The 16,313-nt window shown below is 31.8% G+C and overlaps 2 non-coding genes across 2 annotated transcripts; both read right to left on the bottom strand.

Moving 5' to 3' along the window:
• Positions 1–209: 209 nt before the first annotated feature.
• Trnaa-agc (transfer RNA alanine (anticodon AGC)) lies at positions 210–282 on the bottom strand. The gene has a single exon. It is a non-coding gene; the product is annotated as a tRNA-Ala (tRNA).
• Positions 283–11,615: 11,333 nt separating this feature from the next.
• Trnaa-agc (transfer RNA alanine (anticodon AGC)) lies at positions 11,616–11,688 on the bottom strand. The gene has a single exon. It is a non-coding gene; the product is annotated as a tRNA-Ala (tRNA).
• Positions 11,689–16,313: the final 4,625 nt, after the last annotated feature.

Genomic DNA, 16,313 nt, shown 5'->3' on the forward strand with positions numbered 1-16,313 from the left:
GCCATTCTTTATTATATTACGAATACGTGTGCCAAATATCTCGAAAAAATATTCAAAAAAACAGCCGCAATCTTGGAACGCGTTTTCGCTACCTGTTGATCGCTACTGTTTCCTCTTAATATAATTATCTGGACTTTGACTCTTATTTTTATACTGATTTCTATATTACTTAATTTTCTAAAATTAAATCAATAAATTGCAAAAAAAATTGGAGGCGCCGGGCATCGATCCCGGTACCTCTCGCATGCTAAGCGAGCGCTCTACCATCTGAGCTACGCCCCCCGATATTTACAATACTTTTGTCATAAAATCCGTGTAAAAGTTGAACTACTTTCAAATAACGGGCGTGGCACACGAAAATCACAAAATATGTGTATGTAAACCGACTAAAATTAACTTATGGTTGATGTCCATGATGTCTGTGGCTAATTTAAGAAGTGCCTCAACAAGTGCTCCACGTTATACATATCGAATAAAACCAGAAAGAAGAGAAGGAAATGGTTACCATGGTAGCAAAAATACTTCGTATATTTTAATGTGAAATACTCTACACAAAGATGATCTACATTTAATTATGCAAATGCACGGGATAGGAATGCACAATCGAGGCATTTCTGGAAGTTTATTGAATGTATAGGGCATAGGGTGTTAAAAGAACTAGCGAGTTTTTAAGAAATATGTCACAAATTTTTGTTGGAAATATATCACAAATTTTTGATAGAAATAGATTACAAATTAAAAAAACTTTTTTCCTGACCGAATGTTCGTCTATAATAATTAAGAAAAAAATTACAAAAAAATGAAAACGTTTATATATAAAAAAAGTTCACATGTATCAGATTTGCTACACTGAACCAAAAAAGTACGTATATATAATGAAAAAAACATTGATTCAAAAACGGGGAGCATTAATTTTCGTCCAAAGATCAGTATCATTGGTCCAATGTAAGTAGATACATTAACTAATGCCCAAAAACATTAATTTTTATGAATTAGTACGTTCATTCAATGTACTTTCTAGTTAAGAATCAATGTATCGGTACATTGAATCAATGGATCGGTACATTAATTCTTAACTAGAACGTACATTGAACCAACGTACTAGTTCATAAAAATTAATGTTTTTGTGCATTAGTTAATGTATCTACTTACATTGGACCAATGATACTGATCTTTGGACGAAAATTAATGCTCCCCGTTTTTGAATCAATGTTTTTTCATTATATTGACGTACTTTTTTGGTTCAGTGCATGGGATATTCATGTATATTTGTATATAACATACAAATTAATAGTTAATAAGTAAACAAAATGACGACTTAATATCTACATAAATATTTCAAATATAGGTTGAAGCAACGATTTTTTGTCCATTCTCAAACTAATGTTAAGTATTATCTATAAGTTTAAAGAAAAAAAACATATATTTTTAATTAACACAAACAACTTTTTATAATATAATTTGGAAAAAACTGAATAACTTAATATAACAGAAATTGTTTCTTCTTATAAAATATATAAAAATATAATTATATTTATATTATATAAAAAATGTATACCTGATATCGTGAAAATAAATACATCTACAATAACATCTCCATAAATGCAACATCTCTCTGGGATTAATTATCACCACCCATAAAAAAAGCAAATGGTTGAATGGCATTTTTCTTTGATTTCAAAAATCTAATATGATCTTCGACTTCTTGCTGGGTCTTCCCGATGTAAGAATGAGTACTGAAAATCTCTGATGGTATATTTTATTAGTTCGTACAAAATATCGATGTAGAACCCAAAGAATAACTGCATGTTAGCTATCTACAATTTATTATAATAATTATTATACAAAAATAAATCTAAGTAGTGAACATAGTTGTATTTTTGGGTATCACTTTTTTTTATAGAAATATTTTAATTTATCCTGAAAAAAATTGCTAGATGTTGAGATGTTTATTTTTACTTTGATAGATACTACCGACTGCAAGAGTTAATAATATTTTTCAATTATTTACGGTTTAATCACCTAAATATTTAATTTACTAATCTTTTATAAGATTACACCATTTAGAAATATTTTCAAATGGTTCCTATTTTCTTTTACCTATGGGTCGAATTAGCTTTTAAAAAAATTTACAGAGAACAAAAATAATTAATACTGGATATGCAGGATTGAATAATGAAATAGGTACTTACATTCCTTAATGTCTTCAAGGGTAATCTTTTCAAATAAAAATTTATTTGTTTTATCCTTGATATGACTTTCACACTGAAGAAAGGAGATAATTCTTTCGAAATTGCTGTCCCATCCATCAATAAGTCCATTTCCAAATGCCACTACAAAGTCCATATCAATCTGCAAAAGTGGAAATAGAAGTACAACTTTTTTTTATAGAAATCCAACAAAATAGTTTATAAATACAGTTAAAAATATTTGTAAATACATACCTTAGAAAAATCAACCAAATCACTAGTGCCAAACACCGCTCCTCAGAGTCTGCAGGGTGACTGTCTGCTAGGAGGCTGCAACTGTTGTCACGTGATTTTTTTACACCAATAGCCGTGTTCGCGCTGCATGCCCCGAGTATGCCCAGAGGGAGAACGCCTGCGCATTACAAAATTGGACGTTCAATAAGGTCGAATATTGCCCTCCGAAAACGTAATGCGCAGGCGTTCTTCCTCTGGGCATACTCGGGGCATGCAGCACGAACACGGCTAATAAAAACACTTATAGAGTTTTAACAAATGTATCAGTTTATGTACAAGATCATTACTACAATGAATTGATCATTGATTCAGGTATATTACATTAATACAATGTTACGTTAATGACGTTACGTCAAAACAATGTATCGAGTTATTAATCAAAGTCGAAAACATTGATTTAGGGCCGGTTGTTCGAACGCTAATCAACATTGATCACTATCAAATACTTAATTACTGTCACAACTGTCAATGTCAACTTTGGTTGGGTTGCCGAAAACATAATTATTGATGACAATTATGAAATTAGTTAATCAATTATGTTAATAATTGTTATGTTAATTGACTAACTAATTTCATAATTATAATTAACTATGTTTTCAGCAACCCAACCAAAATTGACATTGACAGTTGTGACAGTAATTAAATATTTGATAGTGATCAATGTTGATTAGCGTTCGAACAACCGGCCCTTAATGTTACGAAAACATTGATTCAATAAACGAGTTCGTAATTTAAGAACACTGTACATTAGTGCAACGTTTTATATTCATTAATTTAACCGCATAATTCTGATGTATAATTTTATATATACAATGAACAAATTATTAGTATTATGAAAAAAGTCATTGGAGAGATAAAAAGATTCATTGGATTAATGATTCTATTCATTATTTTTTAATAAATAGAATTACATTGTAATAATGAATATGGTCATTACTTAATGACTACGTGTTTATAGTATTAACGAAATTTTCATTGAATCAATGTAAAAAAAGTCAATGATTGGCGTTCATTGGTACTATGTACAATATTTTTTTCAATGTAGAGGTCCCGTCATTTGGGATGGCACTAATTTGCATATTACTGCACTTGTATAGAAGTCAAAAATATCAATGCCAGTAAACAGTCAACAACTTTAAAGTCGGTTCTTAGACCATTTTTAGATGCTCCATAATATTCAAATTAGTGCCTTCCCAAATGACGGGATCTCTACATCATATAAATATGAAAAAAGTCAGTACTTATGAAAACTCATGAAACAGTTTAGGGGAGTCAATATAGAACGAAAACATGCTTGTTTCGGAAAAATTCAAACAAGCTTATATTTTTCTAAAACTTATTTTGTTAGTTTATATACATGTTAAAGTAAAAAGTTCTACTCACTTGTCATAACTCCCTCTCCATTATCCCCTCCATACAGGAGAAAATTCGTTCTCTCAGTAGCAAATACATACTAAGTACGATTAATTGCTCCAACAACAGAGCTAAAAATGCCTTGAAAATCCCTTTCAATAGATATGGACACATACTCACCAGGACACTCAAAAATGAAGTTCCATTCCCTCCAGCCAATCTTTTACAATTGGCCAGAGACGAACTTTATAACATTAACACGTCAAATGCCAGTGAAACGTTGATGGAAAATAAAATTTGACAATATGTTTATATGGCATCCGGGGCGTCATTTGGGCGTCCAGGGGGGCATTTGCCCCCCCTGACCCTAAAAAATGACTGAAATTTACAAAAAATACATCAATATTCATCATCATCATATACAGGGTGCGCCAAACCTCTGGTCTTCTTTGATTACGGCTAAACTATGAGATATACAAAAAAATGTTTAGAACAAAACTAATGTGTATCAAAGAGGTCTATAATTTAAAATTATTTTCAATTATACAGGGTGAGTCAGAACGACGGTATGAACCAAAGTTGTATTTTTTTAAATGGAACACCCTGTATATTAAATCATTTTTGAATATATTATTTAAAAATATGAAAAATTTGTATAAGGTCTTATAGGTCTAAAGTTAATAATTTTCGAAATATTTACATTTTTATTGAGAAAAATGGTAATATTTATAGGGTTGTGGATTATGTTTCCAAGGAAATAAAAATTTGGGTGATAGGTCAAAGTTTTTAAAATATAGTGTTATTTTTAAATAATTTAATATTTTTTACTTTTAGCCATAAAATATACAGTGTGATTACTATTTGCAAATACAAAATTTTCTCATTTTTTTTTAAATGGGACACCCTGTATATTACTTTTGCGTTTTGTAGTAAATATTACAACCTTTCTTTTGGTATGAGGTTGTATGTACCTAGCATGTTTCGTTTTGTAGATATTTAAAAAAAACTATAGATTTTACGTGTTTGCGGATTTTTTATTTAAAAATTTTTTTGCAAAAAAATAATTATAATCTGGTTTTAGAAACATACACTAAAATATAAAATATGAAGATAAAAACGTAATTAAAGATTAAAATAAATCGTATGCTAGTACAATTCAATTGAATTTAATAACTTTAAATTATTTTACAAAAAATATTTTACCATATTAATGAATGCATAAATTAGTTACTAAATTAAATAAACAACCAAATTTTAAATCAACCGTAGTAATTTTTCTACTACAGCAACTTTCCTGTACCAAATTAATTGTTAGTTAAATTGTATTTAGTTAAACTTTTAATTTACCTTTTAAATTTACTTACGAGAATATAAAAATTATTATAAAGTATGCTTTGAAACAAATGAATGTTAAATGTATCATCCAAATTATTTATTTTTATAAATAGTATTTACTGGTGTCACAAAAACTGGGAATACTTTTGTAGTTGAAATTTTTGTAACAATTTTTTTTATTTTAAATTTTAATTTTTTAACCGAAACATTTTTGGATATGACATTTGTTTTGGGCGAAACCATTAGAAGTTATTACCAGATTTTGTGACACGAGTAGGTACATAGATACTATTTACTTCTTAATATACTTCCATAACGTTCATTTGTTTCAAAGCATACTTTATACGTTCTCAAGATGTAGGTAAATTAAAAAGTTATTAACTGATCTTACTCGTAAATACAATATAACTAACAATTAATTTGGTATAGGAAAGTTGCTACGGTAGAACAATTACTACGATTGATTTAAAATTTGGTTGTTTATTTAATTTAGCAACTAATTTATGTATTCATTAATATGGTAAAATATTTTTTGTAAAATAATTTAAAGTTATTAAATTCAATTGAATTGTACTAGCATACGATTTATTTTAATCTTTAATTACGTTTTTATTTTCATATTTTATATTTTAGTGTATGTTTCTAAAACCAGATTATAATTATTTTTTTTGCAAAAAATTTTTTAAATAAAAAATCCGCAAAAACGTAAAATCTATAGTTTTTTAAAAATATCTACAAAACGAAACATGCTAGGTACATACAACCTTATACCAAAAGAAAGGTTGTAATATTTACTACCAAACGCAAAACGAATATACAGGGTGTCCCATTAAAAAAAAATGAGAAAATTTTGTATTTGCAAATAGTGATCACACTGTATATTTTATGGCTAAAAGTAAAAAATATTAAATTATTTAAAAATAACACTATATTTTAAAAACTTTGACCTATCACCTAAATTTTTATTTCCTTCGAAACATAATCCACAACCCTATAAATATTACCATTTTTCTCAATAAAAATGTAAATATTTCGAAAATTATTAACTTTAGGCCTATAAGACCTTATACAAATTTTTCATATTTTTAAATAATATATTCAAAAATGATTTAATATACAGGGTGTTCCATTTAAAAAAATACAACTTTGGTTCATACCGTCATTCTGATTCACCCTGTATAATTGAAAATAATTTTAAATTATAGACCTCTTTGATACACATTAGTTTTGTTATAAACATTTTTTTTGTATATCTCATAGTTTAGCCGTAATCAAAGAAGACCAGAGGTTTGGCTTACACTGTATAATGTATAATATATATAGTGCTTGCCCCCCCCCCCAATCAAAATTTCAAATGACGCTCCTGTATGGCATAAGAAAATGTGACGTGTTATGCACTTTGGAGAACAATTGTCCACGGTAGCTCAGAATCGGAAGAGATATGGGTGTGGATCTTTAAGGGATGTTATTAATATACTCTTATTAGCTTAGAAATAAAAAATATTAGAAGAATCAAAGTAGAATGTCAAATAAAAAGAAATAAAATATTGGGCGCCACTGGTTACCTTATGGGAACCAAAAAATATACAAAAAAGAGAAGTATTAAAAGAAAGATAGCTAAATCAAAATAAAACAAAAACACAGTCAACTAAAAAATATATAAAATACTTTTATATGAAAACAAATATGGTGTGAAAACAAATATATCGTGACTTACCTTATCTGCTCTATACTCAGCCAATTCTTTATTGTTCTTACGATACAAGAGAGAAGGAAAAGAGAAATAATAAATTTGTATTTTGCAAATCAAATATTATTTATTAAAACAAAAAAATGAATTTATGAATCTGTGATCTCACGGTGTTACAAATAGAGATCGAGATTACCAAACAAAAAATTGAAAGAAAAGTTTTACATAACAAAAAATAATACCTTGTACAATCATTGTCCTGATTCTTCTTGGTGGTTGTTAAGTCCAAGGCGCGATTTCACTTCACTAAAGTCACTTTATAAATGATTGATACAGCAACAGTACATAATTGATAAAACCATAGTTCATAGATAAAATTTTTATAGAAAAATTCAGCATTGTATGCATAAATATTTAAAAAAAGAATTTGTTATCTAGTTCGTTAACCGGATTCAAAATTATACAAAAATAAAAGCAGCTTCATGCTTTAAAAGAAAACTTCTACTTCTGCTTGCATGTCAAGATGTTACCAATAGGGGTACGAAAATATCGCGTTCGCTTAAAAACAGCGGAACGCGGTGGCCTGTGGCTTGCTTAGGCCATACTGGATCAAACACTAACCAAACACAAGAACTTATGCAATAAAATTGCACAAACTTAAACTGGAACTTCAACACAAACTGGTAGATCAGGTGTTGCTGCGAGCTACTCCGAGGTCTCCACTGACACTCCGAGGCCTCCACTTCTTGACTTGTCGACCACTCTAACCAAAACTGAATGTCTTCACGGCACTCTCTCAACTCCTCGATCGATCTCTCAACAAAAACCCCCTTTCAAAAAAAAAATCATGCAATCCTCCCATTGACAATTCAACGGCCAATTAACAGACTTGACACTCAATCAATCTAAATCTTGTCCAATAGAAAATTGCAAATTACGCTCCAGGTTAATCCCTCTGGCGTATACCAAAACAGCTCAATAAATCAAAAAAAAAAACAAACAAGCAGATCTCAATACTTCGTACCACCTACTTTTCTCACAAAAAAAAAACGCTGACTTGGATGTATTCACAACTAAGGCCCGTTCTCATATGCGTCATCAAAAAGAACACTTGTTGTTGATCAGCCTCTAAGCTACTTATCTTTTAGATAAACATACAGCGACATTACAACTCGAAGTGGACAGAACTCTGTCTCACAAAAACATTAAATTCCTTTGATGCTCAGCCGAAGACAAACAAATTGAGACACTTACGATATCTACGCCAAATTTCAGAGAACGGTCAAATAAACAACACAACATCCGACGATCGACAAAATACACAATATTTAACATTGAGAGAAAACGAATTACGTAATACTCCGAAACGCAACATATGAATCCAACGATTCTAACATACAGAGTGGATCAACATTAATACTAGGGATTCGAAAACGTTAATGACTTTTGTACCCGTTACAACTTTCTGATGAGTACTACGATATTCTAGAGCAAATCATATCGCAGATAACATAAGCTGCATCCCTAAACGCTGATCCAAGAGCCGTTTCTGAATGATAGTGTCAGCTTGGTGCCTTCGCTGGTATAAGGGCAGGTTCATAACGATTCTTCTCCTTACACCTCTACAGCTTCTGTGCTAAAAAACAAATTACCACCTTTTAAAGCCCCTCTCAACTAGCAGTTTTGCTCCTCCATCTGCATTACACTTAATGTCTTATTCTGAATGTCACCTCTATGCTCCCGAAAAGGAAATTCCAGTACCCTGAAGAGGCTCAGGCCTAAACGGGGAATAAATAACACCTCTTCCGTTCAGTCATAACTTCCTTACGACTGGTGCTAGGAGATTTTGTAAAAAATAAAAATTAAGATTTTTTCAAGCACTACAAAAGAGGTTATATGTGTATTCCACGAAAAATGCTTTGGTTTCTTCATATATTACGTTGAAACTTTCAGTTTTGGCATTTGACAAAACAGAACCAACTTTCAATAAGCTATTTCTTCGCTTGTTTTAGAGCTACAGACACCATAAATCCACCATTCTTTATGTTTTTTTTGTTTTGTTTTTTTTATGTGCTACATTTTTTATAAGGCTGATTTCTTTATAAAATGCATACTTTCTGAGTAGTTCGCAAAAATCCATTTGAAAAAGTGTTTTATTTTTGTTATAAAATTCACATTTTCACTTGCGGGTAAATCGAAAACTATTGACTTCCAGAAAAAAATGTAAACGACAAAAGTTGCTTAAAATTGGTTAATATTTTATTCCTGGTGTTATTTTTAACAAAGAAAAATTTACCCCTCGAGAAGGGATGGCATACGAAATATTAACTCTACAAAATCCCGTGTTTATATATTTTAATAGTTATTTATGATAACAAGTGTTAAGTACACGTTTAATGCACGCATGTGAAAGTTTTCAGAATGAGCGAAGCGAATTCTGCAATTTACACGAGTGCCTTAGAAATGTACTTTTTAACACGTATATCATACAATATTTTTTGTACAAACGTCTTATATATCAACAATTATAATTTATTCATTCTCAATTACAGGACAATATCTACAAAAACTTTTACTTGAACTTGACTGACATTCCATTTTTATATTTTTCTTGACATTACATCAAAACTGCCTATACTGTCAATACGTAAATCATAACAACTATAGAATAACATCTTACTTTTATTGTTGTATATTCTAACAAATTTTAATAGTTTTTTTCTACAAACGTGTTAAAAATGCAATAATTTTGGAGTGGTATTTCCAGGGGCAACTCCGAATTGCATGAACATTTGGATTTAGGTTCTACTTACCCTCCACTTCAAAGTTGCATTTGTGTCGTTGGTTGCTTTTACTTGAAAGGTGACATTTACCACTTCTCGGGGGGTGAAACACGCGTGTTTAAAATAAGGTCGGAAATGGATAAACTGACTTATTTTAAGCACCTTTTGTTCTATAAAGTTTTTTACGTAAGTCAATACTTTTCGAGTTATTCGCGATTTAAAATGTTGATTTTTCGATAAAAAAACTACGTTTTCAGACCGTTTTTCCCAAATAACTCAAAAAGTAAATATTTTATCGAAAAACATATTTTTAGCAAAAGTGTAGCCTATAAAAAACCGAAAAAAATGGTGTACCAGTAAAGTCTACAAATTGAGTAGAAGCAAAGTTGTAGCTCATGAAAAATACATTCTTATTCGTCTAATTCCAAATCGAATAATTCAACGCGAAATCACCGGAGAAAGAAGCGATTTTCGGGAAAACCGTATTAACATTTTTAAAGTATCGAAAAAGGCTTATTATTTGTTTTTTACAAAAGTTTACAGCATCAAAAATAAACTAGTTACACTGAAAAAAAAAGTTGGCCCCTTTTTTTTGGTAAAAAAAATCGTGAAAACCTCCCTCTATTTAGCACCCTAAATGAAATTAATCGTTTGGCTTTACCATTTATTTTAACTGTATGTGTATTGTTTATATGATCTGTAAGTTTGATTGGTTTGAAGGGCTTATTTTTGAAAACATTTGGTTTTATAGTAAAATAAAATTTTCTGAAAATTTTTGAAAAATTTCATTTTTTGTAGAAATGTAGATTTTGCTGTTATGAATATGCTAGTTTTATTTTGTTTCTCCGTAAGACAAAAATTGGTTAAGATATGGCTGAAATTTGCATACGCTCGTAATTAGTGACCCATTCAAGCTTTCTCAATTATAACCCTTTCAAAAATAAACACTTTAAACCGGTGAGACTGACAGATCATATAAAAAATAGATAGGTAAGTAAATTGTTTGTAAAGCGGTAGCGATTAATTTCATTTGGGGAGCTAAACACGGCGAGATTTTCATGATGTTTTACAAAAAAAAAAAGAGGGCCAACTTTATTTTGAGCGTAACTCGCTTATTTTTAATGCTAAAACTTTTGTTTAAAAATTAAAACAAATCTTTTTATTAACACTTTAAAAAAGTTTAAATGGGTTTTTCACGAAAAGTGCTTAATTTTTCGGTGATTTCACCTTGAAATATTCGATTTGGAATTAGACGAATAAGAACGGATTTTTCATGAGCTACAACTTTGTTTTTATTTGATTGATAGACTTTACTGATACACCATTTTTTGGTATAAGCTACACTTTTGCTAAGGATATTTTTTTCGATAAAATATTTACTTTTTGAGTTATTTGCGAAAAACCGTCTGAAAACGTAGTTTTTTTGTCGAAAAATCAACATTTTCAATGGTAAATAACTCGAAAAGTATTGACTTAAGTAAAAAACTCTATAGAACAAAAATTGCTTAAAATCAGTCAATTTATCCATTTCCGGTCTTATCTTGAACGTATGTTTTTTCACCCCCGAGAAGGGGTGACTGTCACCCCCCAAGTAAAAGCAACCAACGGCACAATTTCAACTTTGAAGTGGAGGGTAAGTAGAACCTAAATCCAAATTTTCATGCAATTCGGAGTTGCCCCTGAAAATTACACGGTATCGCCGAATTTCCCGTTCATTTACTAGGCTATAAACCACCTTTTTCAAATTGCGCAAGTTGTACTATTAATATTAATGTTAATAAATGAAATATAAATATGTTGACGTTTCACAATTTGACAATTCACTTTTAACTGCAGTGCCTTAAAATTTTTAAAGCACTAGTGCCTTAAAGTAGCATTTTTAACGCTCGTATGGAGTGCTAAAAATTGCATTTTTAACACGGTTGTAGAAAAAATAATTTTAGAAAAATATTAGAAAATTATTTAAAAAATTGGAGGCGCCGGGCATCGATCCCGGTACCTCTCGCATGCTAAGCGAGCGCTCTACCATCTGAGCTACGCCCCCTGATACTTGCAATAAATTTCTTTTAAAATCGGAACAAGACTTGAACTACTTTCAATTTTTTAGGTGTGGTAAAAGATATTAACTTATGTGGTCAGCGTCAACATTGGTAAATGCTTGCAAGTACAAGTGCACGCACGGTGCTGTTTCTTAATGTAAATTTACGATTACACAATCCACGCTTAACGTTAGCTAGACCAAACATTATTACTCTAGTTATCATTACTTCGACTTGTTATTCAGATATAGAACGTATTCATGAGGTGCATACAGATAGGGAACACTTCAAATCAATAACCGATGCCCTGATATATTATATATCTCCCTTCGATCTAGTTTGTCAAACAACAGATCTGTTAATATACACAAACGTGTACATACATACTCCTCCTCGAAATACTTGATGTATGAAGGGACAATTTTCTTAAAATCTCCTGTCATTCTAACGGTTTGTACATATGAGGGCGGTTTCTCAGCGGTTCCGTCGCGTTTTACCTGTTTTTCCTGATCGCACCCTAATGCCGCCTTTGAAGTTACCAAGGAAAACAGGTAAAACGCGCCGTCGACGTTGGCAAACTGCCCTCATGTGGACAAAGCGTATCGCTTGTTTCACATTGTAAGAATTTTGACCGTGCGATGGTTAAAATCTACATAGTGGCTCAAACAATCATAGGGAATCTTTCTCCCTTCACCGCTTGAAACATTCGGTGAAGGGAAAAAGATTCCATATGATTGCTCGAGCCACTATCTAAATTTCAACCATACAACCATTCTTATAATCGAGCGTGGGACGCTCGAAACACACTATAAGAATTATGAACGTACGATGATTGAAATTTACGAGTGTGGCTCGAAATGGCTCGAGCAATCATGTGGAATCTTTCCCCCTTCACCGAATGTTTCAAGCGGTCAAAATTCTTATAATGTGAAACAAGCGTAAGGTAACCGACAATCGGTTGTCATTATTTTCTATGTCTATAAATTCCTGATGAATGGTTTTCTTGTTGCTGCATAAAGTATTTTTGTGTTAGATTATTGGTTTCCGTTTTATTGACATTTCTGTATTTTTTTGTATATATAAAATGTTAGATTCATATGTTTTTCTTCAGAATATCGCAGGCATATAATAGATTTCATCTGGGTGAGTAATTTTTATTTGTTCTTGACATATTTCCAGCCCATCCAAGCCTATCTATTTTTATGGAAGATATTACAGTATAATAATCATAATGCAGTTTATTTTTGAAATTTTTTAGTCGTTTGTAGATTAGTACTCCCAAATAGAAAGATTTTAATCAAAATTAATGAATATACACTTCCATTGTTCATGATTATTCTTCTTGTTTACTTAAAGAAGTGTGTAACAATAACTTAATAAAATACACTTATTAACTAACCGAGTTAGCTAACCGAGGTTTAACCGGGATATAAAGTACCGGCCCTAAGAATAACAGACTTAATAAATGCAATTATAATTATTACCTATAATTATAATAATAATTATAATTGCATTTATTTGCAATTATATAAATATGAAGGGAGATTATTATATAATATCATAAATGCATAAATAAATAATAAATATAATATAATAAATGCATATCATAAATATCAATCAAATTTGTTTGTTTTTAAAATAACAAAATGTCTGGCTAATTGGCTCGGCCAAGGCCATCAAATTCACTCAAAAAAAAAATGCAATTATAATTATTACCTATAGTTATAATAATAATTACAATTGCATTTATTTAGTCTGTTATTCTTAGGGCCGGTATTTTCTGTCCCGATTAAACCCCGGTTAGCTAACCGGAGTTTAATCGGGACATAAAGTACCAGCCCTAAGTTGGACACAATAAGTTCGATTTATGTTTCTGGTAATGATTCTCATAAAGGGGTGATACACACGCGAGTAAGTACGCGAACTTATGGCTCGACGACCTTTTTCGCGCGTGTATCACTGCAAGAACGCGTACTTTAAGTCCGCCGAGTAAGTACGCCGTCGATCCAACAAGTTTGAAATCTTACTCGTAACCCGTACGTGTATCACTGCCACGAGCCGCAAGCCTCGAGCCATCATGTTATTGCGTTTAAAGTTACACTTATATTTTCACTAATTAAGCAAATTGCCTAGAAATAATTCAATCGTTTATTGTTGAAAGAAGACAAGTTGCATTTTATAATAAGTTTTGAGAAAACCGTAAAACACTATTTTAAGCTATACTAAATTATTTTTGATTATTTGTTTTTCAGTAAACTTAATTATGTATAGGCTGTTTTATCCTCCTGATAAAAATATTACCCTCTTATCTATGATATTTTGTTTGTTACCCACACTTTTCGATTTCGTCTTTTTTTATTAGTATTAAAAATAGTAGAAGTTTTAAGAACGAGTGATAGAATGATGTCAGTGAAATTTGTAATTGATAAAGAGGTATTGAATGTTGTGTGTGTATGCTCCTGAAACAGGTCTGGGTGAGAATGAAAGAAGAGCTTTCTATGACCAATTAGGAGACGTACTGAGTGATATTTCAGCAGAGGAGAAAGTTATAATAGGAGGTGATTTTAATGCACATGTGGGCCAAGCCAAGACAGGATATGAAACAATACATGGGGGATTAGGCTTTGGAACTAGAAATGAAGCTGGAGATGATATGCTTGAATTAGGAACAGCATTGGATATGGCGATTGTTAACACATTCTTTAAAAAGAGAGAAACTCAACTTATTACCTACAAAAGTGGACAACATCAATCCCAAATAGACTACTTCATGATAAGGAAAGAAGACATACGTGAATGCAAGGACTGCAAGGTAATAGTTAGTGAGGCAGTCAGCCAACAACATAAGCTGCTTGTTCTGGACATCGAAGTAAAAAAGCGAAACTAAACAAAAATATCGGAGAGGACCACAAAAAATCAAGTGGTGGATGCTAAAAGATGAGAAAGAAGGTATAGTAGAAAAAATAAGCTGGAACATGAAAGGAAGGCCTAACACAATTTGGAGAAAAATGGCCAACATTATTAGAGAGACTGCTATTGAAATACTTGGGAAAACGTCAGGAAAAAAGTTTGAGGATAAAGAGACTTGGTGGTGGTCAAACGAAGTACAAGGAAAAATAAAAGAGAAGCGAACATTATATAAAAAGTGGCAAGAAACCAGATCCAACACAGATCTTCAAAACTATATGGTGGCGAAAAAGGAAGCGAAAGCAGGAGTAGCAAAAGCCAAAGCAGAAGCGTATTCAAGCCTATACGATCAACTTGATACCAGGGAAGGCGAAACGAAGATATATAAAATAGCAAAACAGAGAGCAAAGAAAGCAAAAGATTTTAATCAGATTAGATGTATCCGAGATGAAAATAATAAATATACTAGTTCACGAAAAGGATGTCAAAAAGAGATGGAGAAAGTACTTTGACAGCTTATTAAATGAAGAATTTGACAGACAACCTGTAGAGTCAACGGAGACAGTAGCAGCAATGGTCACCGAAATAACAAACGCGGAAGTGGCTCAAGCGCTTCAAAAAATAAAGAAAGGAAAAGCGGTAGGACCAGATGATATTCCTGGGAAAGTATGGAGAGCATTGGAAGAGACAGGAACAAGGTGGCTAGCAGGTTTATTTAATAGAATTATGGAAGTTGGGCAAATGCCAGACGAATAGAGAGGCAGTATACTAGTACCTGTCTACAAAAACAAGGGAGATATACAACAATGTACAAACTACAGGGCTATAAAACTGCTTAGCCACACCATGAAAATATGGGAAAGAGTAATTGATAGACGGATACGTGAAGAGACCGAAATATCCGAGAATCAACAACAGCTGCAATTTTCATTATAAGGCAGTTGATGGAAAAATACAGGAGTAAAGAAACAAACGCTCATATGGTATTCATTGATCTTGAGAAAGCATATGATAGAGTTCCTCGAGAGATTCTGTGGTGGGCACTCGATAAGAAAGGAGTCCCTGGTGAATATGTAAAGATTGCGAGGGATATGTATGAGGGAGTAACGACTAGTGTTAGGACAGGTGTGGGGGAGACTGATAAATTTCATGTAAAAGTAGGATTGCGCCAGGGCTCGGTGCTTAGTCCGTATTTATTCTCATTAATTTTGTACCAGATAACAGCGAAACTACAGGGTAACATTCCATGGTGCTTAATGTATGCTGATGATGTCGTGTTAGTAGGAAGTAGTGAAAAAGACTTAGAACAAAAACTGGAACAGTGGAGGCAAGCTCTGGAGGAAAAAGGTTTAAAACTTAGTAGGACAAAGACAGAGTATTTGCAATGTTCATTTAAAGATGGAGTTACTACAAATAACATGGTATTTTTGGATGGTGAACAGATTGTAAAAAGCAATAGTTTTAAGTACCTGGGATCGGTATTACAGAGTAATGGAGAAATAGATGGAGATGCATGCAGTAGAATTAGGGCTGGATAGATGAAGTGGAAGGAAGCGAGTGGTGTGCTGTGTGACAGGAAAATTCCAATGAAGTTGAAGGGAAAATTCTATAAAACATCCATAAGACCAGCTATGATGTACGGAACTGAATGTTGGGCAGTGAAAAAGAAAGAGGAACAACGAATGCATGTGGCGGAAATGAGAATGCTTAGATGGTTGAGTGG

This window comes from Diabrotica virgifera, chromosome 3 (assembly GCF_917563875.1).
Source record: "Diabrotica virgifera virgifera chromosome 3, PGI_DIABVI_V3a".
Lineage (NCBI taxonomy): Eukaryota > Metazoa > Arthropoda > Insecta > Coleoptera > Chrysomelidae > Diabrotica > Diabrotica virgifera.